Genomic DNA, 12683 nt, shown 5'->3' on the forward strand with positions numbered 1-12683 from the left:
TTAAAAATCCCATGTTTCATCCCTTTCTTTAGGCTGGCCGACTTTTTAACAATCAGCCATTCCATGTGTTTGTGTCAGCAAACACACACATACATACATACGTACGTACGTACGTACGTACAGACAGACAGACAGACAGACAGACAGGCGTGCGGACAGATTTGGAGACGGTCGGACTTACAGTCAGAAGTCCGCGAGTTGTTTCGGTAAACTCGGGGCCCGGGCGGTCTTTTCCAAGAGGTCAGATCTGCCTGAGTTCTGATGTGAGAGGAGTGCGGCCCAATATGCTATTCCCAGTGTTGGTGGCGGGGGTCCGCCTGATGCCAGCGGTAATGCGAGGATGGGGGCGCGCTCAAGGAGTGAGTTGCTTGTTGTGGTCGGTAAGCCGTCGATGTGGATGAACATTCACAAAAACTAAAGATAGATTTGTTTTTTCTTTGTCACTTGAGGTGGTGGGGATATATTTTCTTAAAGACCTTAGGGCTGCTCTGACACATCTCGTGTTGCACACATAACATGTCCTTATTTTCTACCGTTATAAATAAGGAAGTTGCAACATGGACACACTATGGAGTAGTTTCCTTCTACACTTGACGGGTGAATTAAGGTGAACAATATTGAGATTAGATAGGCCTTTGAGGGACGTTTCTAACAAGACTCTAAACCTTGGTTTTTAAAATGAAATGCACCATTCAGTATAACCCCCGAGTTCAACAAAGAGCTTCTGGCAGCCTGTTTTACTTTCTAGATTTTTCTGCTGTTATAGATGTGGAGAGGCCCCCACGGGTCAGGCAAGCGGTTGTGAGTCAACTCTGTCCATGGTGCTGACTGACCAGTAGTCAGTAGATCTTTCCCATCATCAGAGTCACATTGCCGCTGAAGCAGAATATCCACATTTACTAAATAATCAAAGCTGTTGGCTCTCTCAGCTATATGCTAAAGATTTTGTATTGTTTTCTATCGTTTTGGCTCACACGAAAAACTCTAGCCATTCAGCTTAGACTCAAGGTTTTAGGTGAATGTTATCCCTGCCTGATAAAGGCAAACGTTTGCCACGGTTGAAGTAGTTTCCGTCATGGTCGTCCGAGGTCAGGCTGCAAAGACAATTGGCTACACAGAACCCTGTTTGTTTGGCAAGTTCATGACTCACTCACTCAGTGTTTGTGTGTGTCTGCGTGTGTGCGTGTATGTGTGTGCGTGTATGTGTGTGTGTGTGTGTGTGTTTGTGTGATTGTGTGTTAATTCAACATGACTGGAAAACTAGGTCACATTTTGTAATCCAGGTGTGTCTCCAGAGGGAGCGATGTCTGTGTTGTAGGGATGCAACGGTACAGCGGGCTCACGGTTCGGTATGCATCATATCGGTATGTATGGTCTTGGGGCCACGGTATTGGTACGGTTTCGGTATCTTTTTTTAATCTTTATTTAAGGAAACAGTTAAAACCTTTTTTTTTAAGTTAAAAGGTGTAAAAAGTGTTCTTATAGTAGTCTGCCAAAAATAACTAGTGTTGTAATGCTCTGATGTATGACTGTAGGGTGATTATAATTTGCATAAGTTCATCTGATTGGAGGGGAGGTGTCCAGGATAGTGGATAATTCAAAATAATTTCCGTTATATTTATATATATATATATATATATATATATATATATATATATATATATATATATATATATATAATTTCAAACCGTTTCACAATAAAAAGAATAAAACCAGTTCTATAGTTAGTTATTTTTGTGTAGAACAGGTATAAACAGTATTTTTCATACATAAATAATAATAAAATAAAGTAAAATAACTTTCTGAGATAAAACCTCAGTCAGACCAGTGTGTGCGTGCCTTCGCCTTGTGAACCTGACAGTGACAGTGGGTGCGTTCCTTTTCAGCCAGGGCACCTCCCGGCGAAGGAGGGGCATAGGTTATCGCTTACATTGCGGCAAGAGCCGGAAACTTAAACAAACAACACAACATAAAACTGTAAAACTTCACAAAAAAAAGAACGGCTCATCACCCGGCGAGACCCGGTTCCCTTTATTCATACGAAAGAATCGTTCAAGAGCAGTTCGTAATAAAGAGGGGCACGGCCATCCCAGGGGTTATTTTCAGCTGGACACCTTGATTGATTGCACTCTTTAGACACACATTTCTCTGTAGTTTTATCTCGTGTTTCGATTGAAAAGGCAGTGTAGCTGTGCACAGTTAAAAAAAAAAAATAGACCTCTCACGCATAAATAGAGAAATGCTACGCAGCAGCGCCAACGCATCCAGTGGACTTGGTGGTGTGGTTTGAGCAGCCACACCTGACCTGGATCTAGGTCATTGGTGGATCCAGGATCAGAGTGGCTGCATACCTGTTGCCCGTTGGTTGGTCTAATGAGCAACAGGTAAAACCCCCATCCTCACACACACTCAGGGGAGGAGCCCCTATCATGACACATGTCTATCTGCTATTGGGCTTATTCCAACCGGCCCACTCTCTACAATAAACTGTTGTCTACAACCCCGTGGGGGTGGGGGGACGACACAATGGGAGAGGGACACAAACGGGCCGTGGAGCCACCAGCGGGTCAACGGGCGGCCCCAGCACCAACCCTCTCCCGACTGGCAGCAGCAGCACCCAGGGTGTCCGGCGGAGGACCGGGGGAGAAGCGGGCGCAGCAACCACAGCACGTAATCGCTGGCAGCTAGCTTCTCCACCCAGCCTCCAGCAGCCAGGTCACCCCTCCAAGCAGCCCACGCAACAGCCAAGCCTGGCCACGCCTTCAAGGAGGGAGGGAGGGAGGAGGGATCCATTCTGCCTTCGCCCTGGAGGAAGGAAGCCGGTCGACCTTGGTGTTCCGGGGAACCAGGTCCTGGGGGGATCCATCCTGGCGATTGTGTGGTTTGAGCAGCCACACCTGACCTGGATCGAGGTAATTGGTGGATCCAGGATCAGAGGGGCTGCATACCTGTTACTCGTTGGTTGGCCTAATGAGCAGCAGGTAAAACCCCCATCCCCATTTTTTTTGATACCAAAATAAATATAGATAGTATAGTTATTATGTCCTGGCCAGAAGACTAACTAAGCCACACAATTACAGCTCAAGGAAAGACGGTCGCCCCAAAACCGCTTCAAACTTTGTTCAGACCTGTGAGAGCAGTCAGCCTTGCATACTGGACTGGATTATAAGGAAATGATCCTGTCAAATGATTGATCATGGTTGTCTTGGTTTAAAAGCAAAACGGGAGCTATTTATTATGATCTGATGACTGTTAGTGTGTGTAAGTGTGTCCTAGTCATTTAAGACAGTTCCCTTTCAACTGAGCCTTTAAAACTGAGCGAGTGTATGTCTGTAGTATTGGTCAATCTGGGGGCCTGTAACTCCTTCATTGATGGCCAGTAAACTGTTAGATTTTTCTCAGCGTACACTTAAGCGGCCTGAATGGTCTTGGTGTACATAAGGTACGGCCAGTACACTGCTAAGATGAGTTGGCCTGCAGCCATTTTGAATCATAATTCTGTGTTGAAACGAAATTTGTGACCTGTATTAGCTTGAACTATTAAATCTGATAACATGCGCTCAGACTTCGGATGAAGTAAACGTATATTTAAATTCTGCTTTATTCACCCTTGGCCTTCTCTCTGTCTCTGTGGCGCCCTTTAACACCATTTACTTCTTTCTTTTTTTTTTTTTTTTACTTTTTTGTGGGTGGTGTGAAAAACGAATGTTACAAGCGTCACAGTTCTTTTATGTTTTATGGTGAGGTTTTGCATCCTACTTTAAACATGCCCGTCCTAATGAGCCTGCAGCCCAGGTTTTTTTGTTCTTGCTTTGTTTTGGAAAGAACCGGGCTTAAAGAGATTAATTAAGAAAATGTCGGAACCATGGTAGAAACCTTTTGTAGAAACGTTCTCAGAACAAGGGACCCTAGCCTTAGCTACCCTTTATGTACCTCAATACTAGGTTTATAATCATGCCAATTGAAAGAAAATTGAGGATTACTAAATATTCCTGGTTGCACTCCTCAAAGGTAATTTTGAAATGTCTGCTGCTGACGTGATAACATGTCTATCTCATAAGGCATTTTAAAATAACAGTAAAAGTCGTCCGACACGGACTAGAGTCTCACTGCCGTTACCTTTTCACCAATTACATGGCTGGTTTAACCTGCATAGATAAATGTATTGAAAACCGGAAGGCCTTTGTACAACCAGACATTATTATATTTTATTTTATAGCTGTTCAAAACATTTTTATTTGCAGTTCCAACAAACCAAAGACACTTTTTGGGGTTTTGACAGTCTTGTTTGCTACAGGCATACCTGCAAAGACCTTGACCCGGGTCTATTGTGTAAGGTTTTCTTTTTTTAATTATACATTTGGTTTCTTCAATTTATCATTATAATTATGTTTATTTAAATTGTTTCGTTTTGGCTCTGTTGTGAGATTGGTGAGATTGTATACATTGACTATTTTGTCACTGTCACTTTAGCCTTTGCATTAAGTAAAACATTTGGCCATTCATAGGTTATCGATTTTCCTCCAAGTTCAGACAACCAAAAGTCTGGAAAGCTAGAAGGGGGTCTGTTTGATTATACTGTATCTTTATACCAACTTTTACAACTATACATTTCCAATTGATTATTTAGCTTCAGAAGATACAAAGCCAAGGGCTCCTGCACAGCTGAAGGCAGCACAGCACACATCTTGGCTGGAGTTGGCTGCATACGATCAACCTGATACCAGGGGCGGATTTAAACAATAATTCAGGCTGGGAGTTTGACTGCATCCCAGGCCACCCTGTTTACGCAAACCACCAGACTGCTATTTTTGCAGGCTAACCCTATTTGTTGATGTAACGGAGACTAATTATAAATTTGGCCACTATGCTCATCTGGCTGGAAAGTTATCCAAAACATAAAAATAGATATCCACAATATATTTTTCAGTTTGGCTTACTGTTTACATTCCACCAATTTGTTTTCTATATTCTAGAGACAATAGACATAACATTGATATTGTAGCTTAGGCTACATTAAGACCCAACATACAGTACTGTGCTTAAATCTCAAAATCTGAATTTCTGGTCAAATTTCGCACTGGAAATGTATTCTCTCTGAGAAACATCAATATTTTACGTGTAAATGATCGTATTAGTTTGCCATCTTCTAATATTGTGCAACTGACACACTACTTACTGTAGCTAGGCATGTTTGGGTGTGTGTGTGTCCGCGTGTGCTTGATATCTTAATAAGCTGATCAAAACAGACCTGTAACACAGGTTCGAGTAATCGAGAGAAAAAGGCTTCTTATGTAGTCAGGTGAACTATCCACTGTCAACTCCATGCATGAACCACAGCGAGGAAATTGGAGGAGAAAGTCGGAAATGACTCCTAAAGCGTGTTAGCTGGCAGGCACAGGCAGGCCTCTGTGGTTCCAGCAGTGGTGTATTGTTGCCATGCTTCTGATTTCAGTGTGCCCCGGGGATGCGTGTTTACCTCCCTCACCTGGCCCACTTCAGGCCCAAACAGGAGCCAGTCACAGGACAACCCGCTAATTGATACTGAGGACCACAGCCCTGAAAGCAGCCTGTCCTCACATTCATGCCGTTTGATTTCCTTTTAATCACTCTGCGCCCAAAAGGCATGCACACACACACACACACACACGCACGCACACATACATACACAATCCTAGGCAACATCAGAACTTTCCTCAGCGCTGCCTCCTTCTCCTCTGAGGGTGGAGCAGTATACTACAGGTGTGTTTTGTAAGCGTGCAATGTCCAATAAAGAGATGAAGTGGGTCACGAGGTGGAGAAAGGCTTCTCTGTGGGGAGGAAGAGAGAGCTGACTCCACAGACGTCCTCTGTCTCTCCGCTTGATCACGCATTAATGAGCCTTCTGTGCAAAGCCCCAACCCTCACTGCGTCTGTCTGACGCTGATCCCGCCTGCCTTCAAAAACATCAACAACAGTCTCTCTAAAAGAACTTTAGCACCCTATCAGGGATGCAGTTTCACCTCAATTACTGAGCTGGGCTGTTGGTGTTTTGCTGGGGCCAACAGATGACCATTCACCCAATCTACACCGTAGCTGTGCAGTGTAACAAGTGCAATCAGTCATGCAGGTTGAATTGAGGTGGAAGTGTGGACACTCTGCCCCCCTGTGGAAGCTGCAATCGTGTTTCACGTACTGCACCGCTCAGACAGGCGCAGTTTCCCGGCTGCATTGATTGTCAATATCAGCATCGTCATTCTGAATAATACAATCAGTTTATGTCTGCAGTCTGGCCAACTTGGCCCGCTTGCTTTTTTCAAATAATAGGTAAAAAATTAATAAGTTAGTCAACTTATTCGCACATGATATGCACAACATGTAGAAAATTATTAAGGAATTATAAATCAAACCACGCTGATGAAAGATCAGTATTTGCTTCACGTGGGAGCTGCACTACCAGCTTGTGTTGTGTTGCAATCAGCCTTCAAACACTCAACCTGCTCCACAATTCTTGATTATGTGGAATGTTCTGACTATGTTCAGACTGGTTTGGTTTAGAGATGTGCCGCCTTGACGTACCATAGGGCAACCCAAACACATTTTCGAGAGAATAGATTCAGACAACTGCCGGAAACCAAGCTGCAATAGTACAATAGGGCAAGCCGAAGAACGCGGTCGCGATTGCCCCATTGTACTATGTATCGCAACTTGCTGCACAGAAGTTGGCTGAGGCTATTCTCTACTGGGTCAATTTGAAAGATTGTGATTCCAAACACTGTGGTTGATTCTCAATGATCAATAAATAAGGTTTGAACAATTTACCTTTGCGGGCCTTTGTTCTTGGCAAGAACCAAAAAGAGTGTATTTGATTGGACACTGTGGACGTGCTGGTATTCCAACTATCCTAGCAACGTAATAGAGTCGGGGTTAAAATAACCTTTAATAACTGGAAGTTATCTTGCCGTGTCAGCCATTGACCTTCAGTGTCATCTAGATTGAACTTATTTATCCACCTGGCTTGTATTTTGTTCCCAGTAGTACCATTAATATATTCAGCATGGCTTCCAATTTTGTAATGGCAGTTGTTTTTGTCTGTTTTTGTTTTGTTTTCATTGGTTACGGAATTTCTTTGCCAGAGCCTCTAATATGAAAAATGTGAAGCATGTGCAATCCTGCCACACCTTTACAAGTTTAAGAATTTGGAAAAGAGTATTCTACAACCATAGATGAATAGACTATTTCCATTCAGCATGGCATCTAAGTTGGTATTCTGCGCAGTGAGATCTTTAAAAAAAACGTTTTTTTGACAGTCCTATGTGTTGCCGTTAGTGGTTTACCAGCTTCGACACACTTGCATTACAAACATTACAAGGCAGAGTCCAAAGAATGAGTCTCTCATGAGCAATAAGTAATTGTCATGGTAGAAATTTGTTTTCAAAATTCCATTCCAATACCGTCCTTCTTTCTCTTTGTCAGGGTGGGGGTTAGGGGTGCAGGGAGGGGTGGGCTCTGGTAAAGACAGGTGTGAATGCCATATTACAGGCTGTATCAGGGAGGATGATGGTAAATTTATGAGGTTCCGCAAGGTGATGTCCACTGAAGGATAAAAAGGCAGACTTTAAGTGAGCAGAGTAAATGGGACAGACATTGCTCTGTTCTGACTTATTGCAACAGCTGTACTAGTCGGCTGCCCTCGATAGGTGGGCCTCAAGTCCTGTGTGCGTGTGTGCGTGTGTGCGTGTGTGTGTGTGTGTGTGTGTGTGTGTGTGTGTGTGTGTGTGATGTCCCAGTGCTCCCAGGTGTGGTAGCGGGACAGCATGCATGGCCAGTGACCAGACATTCCACTGATGGGGGGCAAATTGGGGGAGTGAATTCTTGTTCCCCTCCCAAAACTCAGGTCCGATGACACCTGCCTACCTGTTATTACAATTTACACACTCACCCACACACTTGCACACACATCGAGTTTCATAACATCACTCAAAGTCCTTAATGAGATAGCATCGGCCAGATCTTATCTCATTAAGGACTCAGAGTTTCTTTTTGGTAGACAGTCCACATTCAAGCCAGGACAATAGACAGAGCTATTAGGAGGTCATCCCTTTCTTGACATTTTTCAATCCCCAGTGCTGCTTTGTCTGTTGCCTTTTGATCGGCTTCAAAATCTCCTTAAATAAATGTTGTGATGAAGGATCCATATCTTTTTTTTCATTCTGGACATTTGTTTTCATCTTTTTTTGTGACAAAGATGCTGCTACATTTTGTCCATAGACAAAGGCTTGTTGATATTTGTTGTCATTTTCCACACTAAAAGTTGGGGGAATATTACCACCGCCTCAATTATATCAAATCGGACTATTTCCAACTTTTGAGCAGTAATGCACTAAAACTGTCATGTGACAAAATCAACTTTAGTGGGAGCTTTATTTCTCATGATAAACTAGAATCTGGAACCTCACCCTCAACATTGGAGTAGATTTGAGAGAACATTGATAACCTGGCTTTTGGCAGGTTATTGTCGATTCATTTGTTCCAAGACGCAACAGCTAAAAACATTTTTTTTCTGTGTAGTATGATTTGTTGTGCTGTTTTCCACTGACCACGAGATGCTTATCGATGTTATGTCTTTTTTTCCTGTTGTTGCAGAGAAGGTGTTTTCCCTGATAAAAAAGTATTATAATTATTTTCTTTCCTCCATAACTGTGTTTAAAAGTCCAGCTCAGGGAACCTGTGCGATGTAGGTGGCCGTATGAGCACGATTGCTGTCATAGAAAACAACTGTGAAAACAGGGAAACATATTTTAAGTAGTACTCTTTGTTTGGCTTGACATGCTCAGGTTTTACTCGAAGCCTGTAATCCAGGTCAACCCTAAACTAAAATGGGTCACAGAGCTCATTGGCTTCTCTCTGCAATTCCATACCAATTCCATACCATCAAAGAAGGAACAAAGACCAGACAGTAAGTAATGGTCTCTGTGAATGACAATGTTAGACCCATTGTCCTCCCTGGACCTGAACCTTGATATTGTCTGTAGTATTAGAATGTTGTTTTGAGGAAGACTAAATTGGATTAAGGAACTTTATTTGTGAGACCGAAAAGAGATTAAATGGAGGATTTCCTGTGTTATTGATGGCCAGTGTGCTCTTAGCGTTAGTAGTTTAGATATGTGTATCATTAAAGCACTTTAATTTTCCTAACTGATTCATAGCAACTTGATTTTTCCGCAATGTGCAGAGTACATTATACTTGCTAGGCGATCACAGCAATCATTTCTTTAAAGCTTTTACATCATCATTTAGTAGATGCTTTTGTCCAAAGCTTCTTATAATTATTCAGGCGAAATTAGGGATTAACCGTCTTGCTCAAGGACACTTCAGCATTTGCAGTAGGAGCTGAGGATCAAACTGGCAACCTTCAGATTACTAGAAAATCCGCTCTACCTCCCGAGCTACTGCCCCCTCAATAACCCCTTTGCCCATGCCCAATCACTTTGACCATTGTTTATATCCTTTGCTTGGAATTGGATATGGACACATCAAAATTTATGACCCAGTCATTTATGGTTTTAGATAAAACTTACTATAGATTTGACTGGGTTGGTGCAGTCTGTTCTCAGAGCAGAGCTACAGTAATGAGTGATGAATAGCAACTGGCCTGAACTGTTTAAATGCTTGGACCCAAAGCTAGATAGGGATGGAATTCGTTCCGAGGCTTGGACACTTGCCCGGCAACACTCTGGCTCCTTAGGGACCAGGAACACAGAGCATATAATGGTCGTCTCCAGGGGGACCGGTATGGTTTTTCAGAAGTTTTACATCTCTGCTGCTCCACCCCCACACCCCCTCAGTTTCCCCTTGAGTCAACAGCAGCTCAGTTTTCAAGGCTGTTTAACCAACAAGCCTGCCCATACATTCACAAGTTGACATCCTCTGATTTAGAGAGGCTGGTACTTTTATATTTGGCCTGGTGGAGGAATTCAAGCCTGTTTGGTCCATGTTGGAAGTCATTGTGGCTGCAGCTCATTTGGGTGGGTAAATAAGGAATAAATAACAGGCCTTGTTGTCTAATGGTGAACTTGGACCAGAGATGTGATGTTGCATTCCATCTGGGAAGGCTATCTAATAAATTGTTTGTTTATGGTCACTCAGCAGCCAAGTACTCCCTCTGGACAGCTCTTTTGGAGTTGAACACCAATCACGGTCACTGCTTCATCACGTCACTTGCCATCCAGTGGGACAAAAAAATATAGGAACAGCACATTTTTGATTTAGGCACATGAAATAACAATGCCTAAAAAGCTCAAATCTTGTGCTTGTATGGAAAACAAATGCCTTTTTAAAGGCTTCATCATTCTTGTCTCTGCATTCCAGTGTTGCTTTCCCAAACCTTTAAACCGTGCATTTTCCCACCAGTGACTTGTATTTCTGCCCTCATCTGGATAAGGGGCAGACATCTGCATTGACCCGGGATCGCTCTGATCACTCTCCGCAGCGCGATCAGAGCGATCGTGGGTCAATGCAGAAAGTCAATGCAGCCATGCAAAACTTATTTGAATCATTAAAAAAAACAAAACGAAAAAAAACATCATTCGGGGGCTTTCGCAGGGCCCCCTGGTGGTTGGGGGCCTGTTTCATTTGAAACGGGTGAAACATAGGTCAGTCCGCCGCTGCTCTGGATGATGTTACATAATGTCACTACCCTCATTCTGGATGATGTGACAGCTGGTGTTCCCTTACCTGTTCCGCTCTCGCACTTCATGCTGGAGACATGCATTTCTGGCATGTATATGGCAAATATTTGCCAGAGTATTGGCCTTTCTGAAGGCCTTTTTATATGCCTTTTATCTGTGAAACATTACACAGACTCCATTCTGTTCTATAAATTATTAACATTGACTGAGGTGTAGTAGTGTGCTTAACATGTCCGTGCTGTGAAATTTCCCAACACTTAAACACTGTATAATATTAGACATTAAATAAATATATTATGGCTATAAATACTGACTGGACGGCCGCATGCTAACAAAAGCAGCTCTAAAACTCAAACCAAAGACAGATTATATATTTGACGATGTGTCACGCTCTTTCTCCACATATGAATGAATCTGTAGGTGTCATGCCCTATGTTCTGGTCTGTTCTGCTGGTAAAATTGTGATTAACAATGTACATGTTAAAAACATGACAGATTATTAGTTTCCTCTTTAACGGACAAACTCTATTAAAACTAGACAAAAACAGCGCAGGAGTGACCCACTTTTCTTGTCTAAGGCTTCTTCCTAGAAGAATCCCTTTCACAGATCAGTTCTATTGTTTTACGTCTTAACAGTTCCATGACTTGTAAATGACTCTCTACGGGAAGCCTGTTCTTTTTAGTTGTGATAGCTCCATTGTTCTTGTAGTGTACAGTCCTTAAGTTAGCGATCACTGCTTACTGTCAACTCCCAAGGAATGAAGACTGATCACCTCTGATCATTAGTTGGTAATGATACTCTACATTATATCTGTCTAATATCTATGGAGAATAAAGAGTTTGAAGAGTTGATGTCGAACAATGATTAAATACAGTAGATCATTCTTCAGACATGAAAATGTACCTGCAATTATATAAAGCAAGGTCATGGAACGTTTTTACTACTGAAAATTAAAGTGCTAGAGATAAGATCACATAATAAGATGAATAGCTTGAACCCACAATACTGTTTTAGAGCTATTATTTCTACTACCATTAGCTGTGGAATATGTCGCTTGACTTTCTGGTATTTTCATAAAAAGACTAAAATACTGCAATTTAAGACAGCATTGCCATTTGAAATGGGATATTTATATTCTTACCCACCACCCATCAAATCTATTCAAATGAACATTTACATTGGTAAAGTACATTGGTAAAGTATTGGTACAAGAAATACAAGCAAAAATGTATACCTGTTGTCTATTGAATAATTCCTGAGACTTCACACATTGGATTCTCTTAATCGTTGCTACCGGAGAGAATGGCCAGTTGAAATGGAAATTCCATTATGAAAAGGGACTTACCGTGTAACAGGCTGCGGCCCAGCCTGAAGGTTCCTCCAGAATGTTTCATGGTTGTCCCTGAGTGGACAAAGTGAAAACACACACACACACACACACACACACACACACACACACACACACACATAAGCACATGCTTCTCTTTATAGACTGTTTTGACCTTATCGCAAGTTTAATTTCCACGTCCATTTTGAACAAATAAGGTGTTTGAGGGCTGGTGCATAAAATGGAAATATGATGGAAAAAACATGTCTTGCGTCAGTCTACAAGTCATGTGATGTGCAAGCGTGTGTGTGTGAGACATGGTGTTGTAGAAGGCCTATTCACAGTAGAATGAATAGTGTATCAAATATTGTAGTGTAGTGGGTGTGTGTTTGCCAATGTGTCCAGATTATTGAGAGGTAAAATGTTTGTGAGCCCATTTGCCTTGGGCCTTGTGCAAAACAGCGGACCATAAATTAATCTCCCATTCAGTCTGTGTTTACTATTAGAATGATTTAGATCCTCCTCTTCAAACAAAAATCCCTTCAAAACCCTTTAAAAGTACCGTGCGTTAAAAAAAGGATGAACTCTTTACGGAGCGTTTTTCTGGCGCTTTTTAGCTTTTAAAGGGTTCAATTGGAAGGGGATGAGAATATAAGACCTCTAAGGTTGGTTTTATGTTAAGAAA

At 42.2% G+C, this 12683-nt stretch overlaps 1 protein-coding gene across 1 annotated transcript in view; it reads left to right on the top strand.

Annotated features, from left to right (window-relative positions):
* me1 (malic enzyme 1, NADP(+)-dependent, cytosolic) overlaps nt 1–12683 on the top strand; it is a 93947-nt gene that overhangs the window by 405 nt on the left and 80859 nt on the right. The gene's annotated exons all lie outside the window — the stretch shown is intronic.

This window comes from Zeus faber (genome assembly GCF_960531495.2).
Source record: "Zeus faber genome assembly, chromosome: 8".
NCBI classification, from domain to species: domain Eukaryota; kingdom Metazoa; phylum Chordata; class Actinopteri; order Zeiformes; family Zeidae; genus Zeus; species Zeus faber.